The sequence below is a fragment of the Vulpes vulpes genome, chromosome 9 (genome assembly GCF_048418805.1).
Source record: "Vulpes vulpes isolate BD-2025 chromosome 9, VulVul3, whole genome shotgun sequence".
Classification (NCBI taxonomy): Eukaryota; Metazoa; Chordata; class Mammalia; order Carnivora; family Canidae; genus Vulpes; species Vulpes vulpes.
In genome coordinates, this window is record NC_132788.1 from 100,243,937 (window position 1) to 100,258,428 (window position 14,492).

The following is a 14,492-nucleotide window of genomic DNA, read 5'->3' on the forward strand; positions in this document are numbered from 1 at the left end:
AATTCTGATTCCAGATTTAAGCTTGTGAACATGACTTTTAAACATACAATTAAAGCTATTCATCATAATTTGCTATACTACCAACATGAAATTACAGTTACTTCGGAGCATAAGTTAAATGGTTTAAAGTAAGCCTATCACATACCTAGAAGACACCTTCCAGTCTCATACATGCAAATTAACTTCTCCATGTAAATGTCTCCTCACTCTAGTTACCCTGCTCCCGAAGTCACTACTCTGAAGTTTATCATGGTCCAAAGACAAGGAGAAAAGGTATAACCAGGACTGTATATATATATATATATATATATATATATATATATATATATATATATATATATTTTTTTTTTTTTTAAAAGATGGCACAGCAGAAGGGAATGCAATTCTACAAGTGCAAGCCCTCAAGCAGCAGCATATGATAAATCCCTTCTTTAGAGAGGTATCCTTTCTATCACTGATACCACAGGCCAAATTACATAGCATGCCATCTTCAAGTAACAGTTGAGGCAATAAAATGCAGAGGTATCACAATGAATCCCACTTAACATAACTACAGACCTACACTTGTCTACAAATTAATAAATTCTTTGTCTGACTGCCAATTAAATACAAGTTTTAACTTCATAGCTTAACAATTAAGGATCATACACTGAAGTCAATACATACACCTAGCATTTCAGTCTGAACTGTTTCATATACATAGAGCTGCAATCAATTACAAGGTATGGCCTAACAAATGCTAGGGGAGATTTTTTTAAAAGTAGTTTTTGCAGTATTAAACTTATCTTGCACACTGAAGTCATCATACATACAGGGAAAAGTCAGAGCTTTTATATTTGAGTTCATTCTCCATTTAGCTTTTATTTATTTTATTTTATTTTATTTTTTCTTCATTTAACTTTTAAAACACTACTATAGTTGAATATTAAAACAAAAACAATAGCAAGTAGTGAGCTTTGATTATTGTCCTTCACTCATCCACTACTGCGTATAAAATGCCAGCAGCAGTGTTATTCACTGGCCCCATTAAGAGGTCTGACACTGAACACCACCCCTAGGATGATGTTCAACATCCTCATATCTTCCCCATTGTAATGGCGACGTCTTTCCTGATTGGGATCAAAGTCCACCAGTTCTACCTGGTCCATTTCATCAGTCTCTTCTACTTCCTTCCTCTCAGGTAGCAGTTTTTCCAGCAAAGAAAGTTTATCAGGAGAGAGAAAGCCATTCTCGGGGAGTTTACCTTAAATTCGATGATTAGGCGACCCTTCTCATATGGTCTACAATAAATTGGCATGCCTTCATTTAGCACACACTTGATATCCCCATGCTTGACAATCTGACCTGGATGAGAGGTGATGACGATGGTTTGGTTGTCAAGAGTAGATATTGGCTTTTGAAAGCCACACAGGGCTTCAACCAGCTGTATATCCATACACGTGAAAAGATCTTCTTGTGGAGTAAAAACAGCATGGTCCTTCTGATCTAAAACAATGATAATATCTCCTGGTTCCCGTCCTGGTTCTTGGTCTCCCTCACCATGGAATGATATCTTCTGGCCGTCTTTCATGCCTTTGTCAATATGCACTTCTAGAATCTTCTTCTCTCGAACTATCTTCCTTCCGTTGCAGCTTTTACATCTATCTTTAGGACTGATCCGTTTCCCATGGCCCTGGCATTCCATGCACACAGATTGAATTTGTTGAACCATTCCAGGTCTATCTGATGAATTCTTATTTGCATTCCAGTACCTCGGCAGTTGGGACAACATTCGACTGCTCGTTTCTTACCACCTCTGCCTTCACATTTATCGCAAATCACATTCTTTTGCAGAGCTAGTTTTCTTGTTGCACCATTATATAAATCTTCTAAGGTTACTGAGAGCTAATATACAACATTTTTACCTCTCCATTCTCTCTGCATCCTGCCTCCTCCTCCAAAAAACATATCAAAGATGTCCCTGGGGGAGCCAAAACCACCACCAGCTCCACCTTCTTTAATTGCCTGTTCTCCTCCTTTGTCTAATAATTTCCTTTTCTTTGCATCAGGGAGCACTTCATAAACTTGAGTAATCTGTTTAAACTTCTCTCCTTCGTTTGGATTCTTATCAGGGTGGTACTTCAAGGCCAGTTTCCTCTAAGCCTTTTTCAATTCCTCCTGGGTGGCATTGGGTTTGACCCTCAAAACATCATAGTAAGTGATTTCTTTCACCATTTTCTACCGCCGGTGAGAGGGCCGAGGCCGGTGTGGGGGAGCGGGAAGGAGCGCGTTGCTGGGCGCAGCTCGGGCAGCCGCCGCTCCTCCGCGTCTCACTGAACCTTCTGGAAAGTTCCCAAGCATACAACTCTTGATCTCAGCTCAGGTCTTGATCTTGGGGTCCTCAGTTCAAGTCCTGTGTTGGGCTCCAGGCTGGGTGAGGAGCCTACTTAAAAAAAATAAAATCTTTTTCTGGGAAACGAACAAGGTAGTGGAAGGGGAGGTGGGCGGGGGGGAGGGGGGGATGGGGTGACTGGGTGATGGGCACCGAGGGGGGCACTTGATGGGATGAGCACTGGGTGTTATACTATATGTTGGCAAGTCGAACTCCAATAAAAAATATACAAAAAAACCTTTTTTTGCAAGATTATACTTATTAATTTATTAAAATTTTTTTATTGTAACCATTTAAAAAGGTATAATTCAGTAGCATTAAGTACATTTACAATGTTGTGCAGTGGTCACATCTAATTCCAGACATCAAATTGAAACCCCATACCCATTAAGCAGTTCATTTTCCCTTTCTCCCCGCCCTTGCAACCATCACTCTGAATTAATTCTGTCTCTGTAAATTTGTTTATTCTTATTCACAGTGGCCAAAAGATGGAAGTAACTCAAATGTTCATCAATGGATGAATACATAAATGATATGTGATGTATCCATACAATAGGATAGTATTCATAAAAAGAATGAAGCTCTGTATTTGCTACAGGATGGATGGACTTTGAAAGCATTACCCTCAAGTGAAAACAGCCAGACACAAAAAGGCACACAGTGTGTGATGCCACAGAATTTTTAAAAACCCCAGATGACCATGACATGGAGCAAAGCTTGGAAACACTGCCTTACTGAGTTTCAATCAATACAGGTGTAGGTTGATATGGTTCATAATCACAGTGGACAATGACATCCCAGACCTTAAATGGACTTATTTCACAGGCAGATGTAGGTGAGGCGCTCAGTCCCCATACTTCTCAGTCTTTTGGACTGTTTTGCAGAAAAGTGAGGTGAGATCCTTCACTGAACGTGCACATCTTTCCTGGAGATCATTTTCCTGTAGATTCACAGGGAAGTGGCAACATTCTGCCTCTATACACAGCCAGAGAATGACCATGTACCCAAAGACTGTTCACCCCTGGGCACATACATGAATCCATTTTTGTAGCAATAGAGCCCTTTCCTTGTTTGGGGTTTTTATTGTTTTTTTCCCCCCTTGGGTCTTTTATTTTTATTTTAAATTTTATTTATTTTTAAAGATTTTAAATATTTATTTATTTATTTATTTATTTAGAGCATGGATAGGGGTAGGGGCAGAGCAGGATGGAGAGAGCATCTCAAGCAGACTCCCTGCTGAGCACAGAGACCTACTGGGGGCTCGATCTCATGACCCCAAGATCATGACCTGAGCCAAAACCAAGAGTTGGATGCTTAGCCATTGGAGCCATTGTTAAAAATGTTTTTATTTAAATTCCAGTTAGTTAACATACAGTGTAATATTAGTTTTAGCTGTACAAGTGATTTACCACTTCCATACAGCCAGTGCTCATCATATCAAATGCCCTCCGTAGTGCCCGTCACCCAATTGCCCTATCCCTCCATTCCCCCTTCCTCCAGAAATCCTTTATTCTCAACTAGCCCGTGGTTCCATTTGAACTGCACATCCTGACCTCTTTGGGGCCCCCTTTGCCTGTGTCAGGACTGCAGCAATGAGATCTCCTGGTGATGAAAGAAGGTGGTATTGCTCAAAGACCTGGCAACTTCTTGTCATTCCAGTCTCCCTTGAGGGGTAAACAACCCCCAGGCGCCCAACAAGATGAGACTGGCATCTCGTCATGCAGGATTTTGTTGGCCACAGTCTGGGAAGACTCCCATGTGCTCCAGGCATTCCTTCCCTCCCGAATGTATCAAAGTTTTATGAGTCACTGAGCTTGCAATACAACGGAGAACCCAGGTGTTCGGCTGCCATTTCTCAGGCACTCACTCGGAGCATTTAAAGAATGGGATTTCTGATTCTGACAACAACTTTGAAACTGCACAGAAAAAACTGAGGTTTAGAAAAGTTAAGTAAGTTAAACACAGAAGGCAGCTCTCTTAGGCTCCCAAGGCCTCTTATTTTCTTCCCTTCATGATTCAAGGTTCAGATCAATGAAAAAGAAATCAAAGAAGGGCTTGCCTACTCCCCTGAGTCTGGCCTAAGAAGGTCATGTGAGCTCAGCAAGATAAATGAGCTAGGCCAAACTGCTTAGGGTGACTTGAAGCAGGTCTGGCAACAAAAACAGTTCTTTCTCTGACCTTGATTGAGTGAACCCATTGTGCATGGCCAAGTTCTCTGGTCTAGTCCACCTGTGGATATTTACAAGTCTCAGTTGCTCTCATCCCTGCCAATTTGATGTAGATGTGTGTGCGCGTGTGTGCGCAGGTGCACATGTGTAAGGGGGTGCAGGAGAAAGGATGCAAATAAGTGGGCAATCTTCACTTTATAGCAAGCAGATAATTGAGCAGGAGTCACAATAGCATAATGGCAAAAGACACAGGTTTCAGAATCAGTCTGTCTGGGTTGGAACCTGACGTAGTGACTTAAATAGTATAATCTCTTGGAGGCTCAGTTTCCATGTCTGTGAAGAAGAGGCAATAACATTCATCTTGCTTGAATGTTGTAAGGAGTTTATATATTCAAGCACTTAAAAAAGTGTCTGTTATTTAGAAAATACCTGATTTTACTTCCTGAATACCTCTTAGATTCACCTCTTTGTCTCCAACATCAGTTCTAGTTGAGATGGCCAATATCCACAACCTAGACAGTGGCTGCAGATACCTAACAGATTTCCACTAGCTGATGTGAGACCTGGACAAGACCCTGACACACCCTGGAACACCTGCCTCTTCACTGCACATGAGGAGATTGGCTCTGGTCAGCCAGTTGATGTTTTGGAAGCTTCATGGTGTGTGCACCGTATGTGTTTTTCATAATGAGGGTGGAGCATAGAAAAGGGGAAGGAGGTGGCCACAAATTGATACTATCAATGGGCTGAGTCACGTTTGCTGGGAAGAGACCTGGTTCACACTGCTGTGGGATGCAATGACTTAATAGCAATTAATGATGGCTATAAGTTGTGCTATTAATGAGGCACAAGATGCAGATAAAAGAATAATTATAATGTATTACTGCTGTGAACAAGCAAAATTGGCAATGGTGGTTACTCTTGCAGTGGAGAGCACAAACAAGTTTTTGCGTTTAGAAATGAGTGAGGAAAGAGATGGGAATGAATGAGTGAGAGAGCATCCCGGCAAGTGTGTGGAAACTTACTGTTGGAAGAGGGATTATGATAGGATTGGCCACACAAAGCCATTTCTCACGGAGCTGAAGTCCTGATGCGGCCAGCTACATGTCAATTGATAAGACATCTTGAATCTCAAGGGAGAATCTATTGGTGAGCTATCAAGGCCTTCTGAGGGCCTTTCTATTGCAAGTGGAAAATGTCTGTGTGAAATAAGGTCTTCCAAATGCTGGCCTTGTGAAGGTCTCCTGATTGTGGACAAGAGCCACTTCTTCTGGAAAGAGGCTTAATGGTGTTACACAGAAAGTGTTTTTTTTTTTTTTTTTTTCTCCCACACCGGGGGCAGGGCATTTTTAGGTAGGACTTCCTTATTTCCTTTTTTCTCTCCCTCCCTTCCTTCTCTCCTTCCTGCTACATTTATTAACTGCCTACTATGTCTCAGGCATGGTGAATATAATGGAGAAAAGTTAGATATGGTCCATACTGTCCTGGACTTTACATTTACTCAGTGGAGACAGTCATTAACAGGTGTCTCCCACTCTCCCAAAGCAGAGCACTCCTCTGAAAGCTTTCTTGAGCTCAAATGCCATAAAATGAAGATGCAATTACTATTAATTCATATAGAAAAGTTTTTGAGCATTCACAGAACCCCAAAATAACCTCTCTTAAGCTTTTCTGACACCTTACAACAGGTCTCGCTAACGGATGCACAAAATAAATTGAGATAAAGCCCAGATGTTCACAGACACGGTTCAAAGGTCTGGCGGCTTGATGCAGAGTTGCTGAGAGCAGTCACCAGGGAAGGAGCTTAGTGGGGATACTCACACCACTCGGTGCATGTGGTGCCTCTATAACTGCTCCCTGCAAAACAAATGCTGAATGCTTTCATTTTTTGTCTTTTTCTCGTAAAAGCAGAAATCATCTTCAAATTTCTCTTAATTATCAGAAACAGGTACTGATGTAGATCTTTCCTAAAAGTGAGGTGGTATAACGTGAGCTTTTGAAAAGTGGGGGATACCTGTAAAACAATCACACTAATGAATATATGATTCATTAAGATAAGTGTGTGGAAGGAGAGAAGTGTGATTCGAGGAGAACTCGAGACCCAGCCAAGACTACTAAGGAATCTGGGAAGGCTTCCCTGATGAAGGGACATGCTTGAGCGGGTGTCTTCTGGATAGAGGTGTGAGGTCAAGTTGGGGGAGTGAGAAAGAATGGCTCAGGTAGAGAGAATCAATGAGAACAAAAGGCACTGGGCTGGCGGAGAAGCCACAGGAGAGGAATGAAGGAGGAATGGTCCAAGATGGGAATGGATCCAGAGGCAGGGCCTGGCCCTGCAGACTCCTATCCTAAAGCATACATTTTCCTTCAAATTAAATGGAAAAAGATTCCCACTCTGACCTTCAGTTCTTGCAAGTGGCAGGACTCAGAGATATATGCAACTCCAAGATTACTCAAAGCAAACCCAGAGAAGCCTTTCCCCAATTCATAAGGCATTAGATCAGGCACTTTGTAAGTATCCTGGAGGGAGGGAACCTCTTTAGAAATCTGTTGATAAAGATTGGGTACTCAGGGTTGCTGATCCTGACAGTACTTGAGCACTCAAGTATGCTGATAGATTGCAGAATTTTCCATCAGTGTTAATGAGATTACTTTTTTTAATTTAAATTTTAGTTAGTTAACATACATTGCAATATTGGTTTCTGGAGTAGAATTCAGTGAATCATCACTTACATACAACACCCAGTGGTCATCATAATAAGTGCCCTCCTAATACCCATCACCCATCTAGCCTACCCCCTGCCCTCTTCCTCTCAAGAAACCCTCAGTTTGTTCCCTATTGTTAAGAGTCTCTTGTGGTTTGTTTCCATCTCTCCTTTTTTTTCTTTCCCTCTTTCCATATGTTCATCTGTTTTCTTTCCTAAATTCCACATATGAATGAGACCATGTGATATTTGTCTTTCTCTGACTGACTTAATTCACTTAGCATAATACCCTCTAGTTCTATCTAGTTGTTGCAACTGGCAGATTTCATTCATTTTTTAAGGCTTTTATTCATTTATTCATGAGAGACACAGAAGCATAGGCAGAGACATATGCAGAGGGGGAAGCAGGTTCCTTGCAGGAAGGCTGATGCAGGACTTGATCCCAGGACTCTGGGATCACAACCTGAGCTAAAGGCAGATGCTCAACCCTTGAGCCACCTAGGCGTCCCAAGATTTCATTCTTTTTGATGGCTGAGTAATATTCCATTGTATTTATGTATCACATCTTCTTTATCCATTCATCAGTTAATGGACATTTGGGCTCTTTCCATAGTTTGGCTATTGTTGATAAGGATGCCCTATACATCAGGGAGCTTATATCCTCTCTAATCTGTATTTTTGTATCCTTTGGATAAGTACCTAGTGGTATGACTGCTGGATCATAGAGTAGTTCTATCTTTAACTTTTTGAGGAGCCTCCACACTGTTTTCCAGATTGGCTGCACCAGTATGCATTCCCACCAGCAACGTAAGAGGGGTCCCCTTTATCCACATCCTCTCTGACACCTTTTGTTTCTTGTGTTGTTAATTTTAGCTGCTAATGAGATTCTTCATGGAAGAAAGGGACTTTCCAACAGAGAACATGTGAGGAGAACAATAAGGCATATGTAGAAGAAGAGGGAGGTCCCAGACTAAATTTGTACAAGGGACAAGGCATCTGGACCACATTCACATCAGAATCTCGTCTGCCACATTGGGTCCCCGGCCCCCTCTCCAGCCTCATTGACCACCATCCTAAAAATATTTTTCAGCTTCCCAGATGTACCATTTTCTAACTCCCTCCTTCCCTCTCTTCCTCCTTTCTCCTCTCTCTCTCTCTCTCTCCCTCTCTCATAAAATGCCAGATCTTTGTTGGTAAACTTATCCCCAAATCTATTTTTTTTGATATGTAATATGATGTTAGTTCCAGGTTACCACATAGTGGTTTGATATTTTTATATATTACAAAATGATCACTATGATAGATTAAGTTAACCATCTGTCACTACACAGTTATTATTTTCCTATATTTCCTACACTATCTCCTTGGGACTTATTTTATAACTGGAAGTTTGCACCACTTAATCCTCTTTATATATTTCACCTCTCTCCCTCATCCCTCTCCCTACTGCCAATTACCACTTTGTTCTCTGCATTTAGGAGTCTGTTTCTATTTTGTTTTGTTTTTTAGATTCCACATATAAGTGAAATCATACCGTGTTTGTCTTTCTCTGATTAATACCCTCTGGGTTCATGCATAATATCACAAATAGCAAGACTTCATTCTTTTTTATGGCGAAGTAATATTCCTTTGTGTGTGTATTTATATATATGTTTTATATATATGTTATATATAACGTATATGTTTTATTATATTTTATATATATATGTTTTGTTATATTTATATATATGTAAAACATATTTTCTTTATCTGCTCATCTACTGACGGACACTTAGGTTGCTTCCATATCTTGGCCATTGTAAATACTGTTGCAATGAATGTAGGGGCTCATGTATCTTTTTTAATTAGTGTTTTAATTTTCTTCAGATAAATACCCAGAAGTGGAATTGCTGGGTTGTATGGTAATCCCATTTTTATTTTTTGAGGAACCTCCATACTGTTCTCCATAGTGGGTGCACCAGATTATATTCCCATCAACAGTACATGAGGATTCCCCTTTCTTGACATCTTTGCCAACACTTGCTATTTCATATGTTTTCGTTCTTGCCTCAGGACTGTTCATTTTTTTCTGGAACATTCTTTCCCATTCTTCTTTTTAAAACATGACTGATTCTTGTTCATTTTTCAGGTGACAGCTTTAATGTCAGCTTCTTTAGGGCAATCTTTCCTGACCTGCCTTCTCTCTTACAGATAGGGTCTTCCTAGTTTTATGTACACATCACACCTTGTTTTACTTTTTTTTTTTTTTAAAGATAGCAAGGTTGAGTGGTTGGGGAGGGACAGAGGAAGAGGGAGAGAGAGAGAATCTCAAGCAGGCTTCACACTCAGTGTGACATGGGGCTTGATCTCATGACCCTGAGATCATGACCTGAGCCAAAATCAAGAGTCAGCTATCACCCAGGTGCCCTGTTCCACTCCTTTATGACACTTAAATTACTCAGGTCAAAATTTGTCTTTTTTATGGAGTGCTCACTGTGTGCCAGGCACTCTCCTGAGCACTTTATATCATTTTATTGAATTCTCATAAGCCTGTGAAGTAAGAACTGTTACTATGAACAGTTTTGTATGTTGGAGAAACTGAGGCATGGAGAGGTTAAATAAGTTGGCCAAGGTTTCTCAGTGAATACTTGGCTTCCCCAGGGTTTGAACTGATATCTGACTCCAGTGTCTACGTTCTTTACTACTTTTTGCAGTATAAAAGGAAGCGACTTCTTTTCTTTCTTTTTTTTTTTTTTAAAGATTTTATTTATTTAGTCATGAGAGAGAGAGAAGCAGAGACACAGGCAGAGGGAGAAGCAGGCTCCATGCAGGGAGCCCAATGTGGGACTTGATCCCAGGACTCCAGGATCACACCCTGGGCCAAAGGCAGGCACTAAACCACTGAGCCACCCAGGGATCCCCAAGGAAGCGACTTCTCAGGGTAAGATGGGTCTGCCATTTCTAGGCCACCTGACACTCAGAGCTTACCCCAGAAAACAGGGATCATTAAGTCTCATGCTAGTTTTCGCCAAATAAAGATATGATGATTTGCAGGGACATGTAAGAGTCGAGGTGGTAAGCAACTTGGGGAGGTGGGAGGAGATAGCTGCTCAGTGGTAGATAGAAAAAAGAGACATAGGGGGCCCTGGACTTCTCATTCTAGCACAAAGTAGGAACCAAAAGGTATTATATATATATTTTAAAAATATATAGTGTGGCTGTTATAACTGGCTTAAGAAATAAAAGTTCATTTTTTTTTCACATAAAAATAGAAATAGATGGTTCAGAGCTGGAACAGAAACTCAGCAGCCAGGGAGCTATACTCTTTTTGTTGCTAGGTTTCCCTCAATATGCAGCTTTCATTTAGTGGACCCAAATGGCTGTTCCAGCTCCCATCATCACATCCTACATTCCAGTTTGCAGAAAAAAGGAAAGGGGGAAGGGGAGAGAATATTCCTTTTCTTTAAGGGAAGGAGGGATAATACATATATCATTTCTACTTACATCTCATTAGCCAAAATATTGTTTACCTTGCTACTCTGTTATACTGGACTTATTTTATCTTTCTTTAAAGATTTTACTTATTAGAGAGAGAGAGAGAGAGAGAGAGAGAATGCACAAGTAGGGGGAGTGGGAGAGGGAGAAGCATGTTCCCAGCTGAGCAGAGAGCCTGACATGTGACTTGGTCCCAGGACCCTGGGATCATGACAGGAACTGAAGGCAGATGCCTAACTGACTGAGCCACCCAGGTGCTCTGGGTTTATGTGTTTTAAAAATCTTATCTATATCATAACAAAAGCAGAATTTAGTACCAGGAGATTGCAAAATTTTGTACCAGAACTGCAAATATATGACATTGGCTAAGTGTAGAGATTTTCAATCAGGGATGATTCAGCAATTCTACTCCTTTCCCCCAGGACATTTGGCAAAGTCTGGAAACATTTTAGGTTGTCTTGAGTTGATGGGAGATATTATTGGCATCTACTAAGCCAAGGATGCTGCTACATATCCTATAATACACAGGAAAGCCCTGTAATGCACAGAAGGATCAGGCCCCAAATGTCAACAGTGCCACAAGTGAGAAAATCTGGCTTAGCAGGAAGTGGTAGGACACATGGACACGTGCTGGAAAGTTGGTAGCTCATGTTTTGCTATGTTAAAACTTGATAAGATTGTTGATTACAACATGGGCAGAGCCTGTAGCTCTAGAGGAAATGGTCTAAAAAATTTTGAATTTTGGAGTGTGTTTACTGCTTCCTGCTGTTGTCAGCATAGTCCTGTTAAAACAAGAGACAGACTCAGAATGGTCAGCCAGTGTGTAAACAGAAAAAGGAAAAAATGTGCTGAGTGAAAGAAGTCAGACACAGGAGGTCTCATATTGTATGATATCTTTTACATGAAATGTCCAGAATAGGCAAAGACAGGAAGTAGATTAGTGGTTGTGGTCAGGGGCTGGGGGAGGTGGATGAGGAGTGACTGTTTAATGGGCATGGAGTTTTATCTTGGGGTGGTAAAGGGTTTTGGAGCTAGATAGTGGTGATTGTTGCCAACATTGGGGATGTAAGATAGAAAGCTCTCCTGAAGGAGAGTTTCAAGAAAGAGAGAAAGAGAGAGATGTCATCTAGAATTTTTAAGCATATTAAGTATATTTGGATGAACTTGTGGCTATGGTTATTTATGACAGATGGAACTGACCAGAAATCAATAGACTGAAAGGCTACTCACTTTTTGGAAAAAAAATCTATTATTGAAAAAATTACAAGCATGGCTTCTATCAAAAAGCCTGTGATTGTTCCAACCCCGAAACATCTCTGGCTCTAAGTTGATACTGGCAGGAAGTAAACTTTGAAATCTGCATGCTCCTTCCTCAAGGTTCCATTTCTTATGTCCACCTAAAATATATTTTTAGAGAAAAATGAACAAGGAAGACCTTTGCTGAGAGAAAGTGAGAAATCATGGAGGATCGGACAAAGAAATTTCTCCAAAAGAAAAGAATGAAGTGGGAAAGTGAAACTTTCAATCTATCCTTAGCTTATCCAAATTTCCATCATGGCTAAATACATGCATCATGTCATAGTCCAAAAAACACCTTGCATCCTGAGAAAACCACTCCAAAATTGCACCTTGTCTTTTCCTAAGTTTTTCAGTAGTTTTGCTTAACAATCCTCAAATGGATTAAATTTTGGGCCCTGTGGTAGGCAGCTTCTGACATTACTGGCAAAAGTTTCCACCTCTTGGTATATACTTCCTTGTGTAACCTACTCACCTTCAGTGTAGGCTGGACCAAGTGACATGTTTTAATGAGTAGAATATGATGAAAGTGATGGGATGTCACTTCTGAGATCAGGTTGCGAAAGGACTGTGACTTTTGCTGTCTTTGACTTGTCTCATTTGTCTTATTTTTCACACTATGATGATATGAGTTGCCATGTTGGAGAGGCCCATGTGGCCAAGAGCCTGTGAAGAACTGAATCTGCCATAACTTGGTGAGTAAGTCTGGAAGCAGAGCCTCTCCCAGTAGAGCTTTCAGATGAAACCAGAACCCCAGGTTACATCTTGCCTTCAGCTTTGTGAGAGACCCTATAACAGAAGACTGAGGAATAATGTTATTTCAAGCCACTGAATTTTGGGATAATTTGTTACATAGCAGTAGATAACTAATACAACCATACGTCGCTGACTCCTTAAAAGAAAACAATGTACTCTTGAAATTTTTGCAATGCTGATCCCTACATACAACCACAATTAAGAACCTATTTCAGGATGCCTCAGTGGCTCAGCAGTTGAGCATCTGCCTTCAGCTCAGGGTGTGATTCCAGAGTCCTGGGATCAAGTCCCACATCGGGCTCCCTGCATGGGGTCTGCTTCTCCCTCTGCCTATGTCTCTGCCTCTCTCTCTGTGTCTCTCATGAAAAAAATAAAAGAAACACTATTTCACCCCATCAATTAGAATATTGAACAAAATAACCTTACTTTTGTGGGGTTAGTTTTTAAATATATATCAAATATTGGTTCTGAGAGTTAGTTCTCTGAAGGTGAGACTCTCTTGTATGTTAAAAAAATTCTCAGCTCTCAAATTTATTCCTGAGTTTTTCTTTTTACCATTAAAAACTGAGATAAAATTGACATATAACTCATGTAAGTTTAAGGGATAGAGCATATTGATTTGATACATTTGCATTGCAATGTGATTGGCTAACCAACTCACATTGGCTAACCACTGTCACATTACCAAGTTATCATTTCTTCTAGGGGTGGAACAGTGAAGATCTTTTCCCTTAGCAAGTTTGATTTTATAATATAGCTTTGTTGTCTGTCATTACTGTACTGTGTATTAGATCTCCGAGCCTGATTTATCCAAGAATTGTATGTGCCCTTAAACAAAATTCTTAATTTTCTTGAACAAAAGGAACTTACTCTATTCCCAGAGAAAGAATCTTTAATATTCTGCACAGAAGGATTTGTCCTTTGCTAATGACCATGGGCTGCTCCGTGTCAACTGTTTCCCCTCCATTTACTAATGAGGGTCTTAAATCCTCACTCTCCTATTTGAATCCCATCATTGCTTATTTGATGTGTATGGGGGAGATAATTTACTGTTTGGTTTGCTGACTACAAGGCCATGAATCTCTGCATTTGGACCTAATGGAGAAAACTGTGCATCACCCAGAGGTCCTGGAGTATGATGGGACTTTGGGATGTCACCCTACATGGAAAGAAGGATGGATGAAATAACTACTCTCAACATGTTGTATTTCCTTCCACGATCTGCAAGAATTTTTGACTTCACAAACCCAAAGAAGCAGAGAGTAGAATGGCAGTTGCTAGGGGCTGGGAAGACAGGACATGGAAGAGATGTTGATCAAAGGATACAAACTTTTACTTATGCAAGATGAATAAGTTCTGGATATTTTGTGCACAGTATGGTGACCGTAAATAACAATACTATATACTGGAAATTTTCAAAGAAGGTATATCTTAAGTGTTCTCACCACATACAAAAAAAAAAAAAAAAAAAGAAGAAGAAAATTGGTAACTAAGTGGGGTGATGGATATATTAGATTGATCATGATGATCATTTCATCACACATATGTATATCAAACATTAAGTGGTACTTTTTGAACATATACAATTTTTATTTGTCGATCATACCTCAATAAAGCTGTTAAATTTTTTTGACTTTGAAGATGATTCTGAGAAGCACTTAATTTAGTCCACAGTTTCTCAACCTTAACACAGTTGACTATTTTCAGCCAAGTAATCCTTTGTTA

The 14,492-nt window shown here is 40.3% G+C and overlaps 1 pseudogene; it reads right to left on the reverse strand.

Annotated features, from left to right (window-relative positions):
- Nucleotides 1-1,026: 1,026 nt before the first annotated feature.
- On the reverse strand, nt 1,027-2,214 carry LOC112913286 (dnaJ homolog subfamily A member 1 pseudogene; annotated as a pseudogene).
- Nucleotides 2,215-14,492: the final 12,278 nt, after the last annotated feature.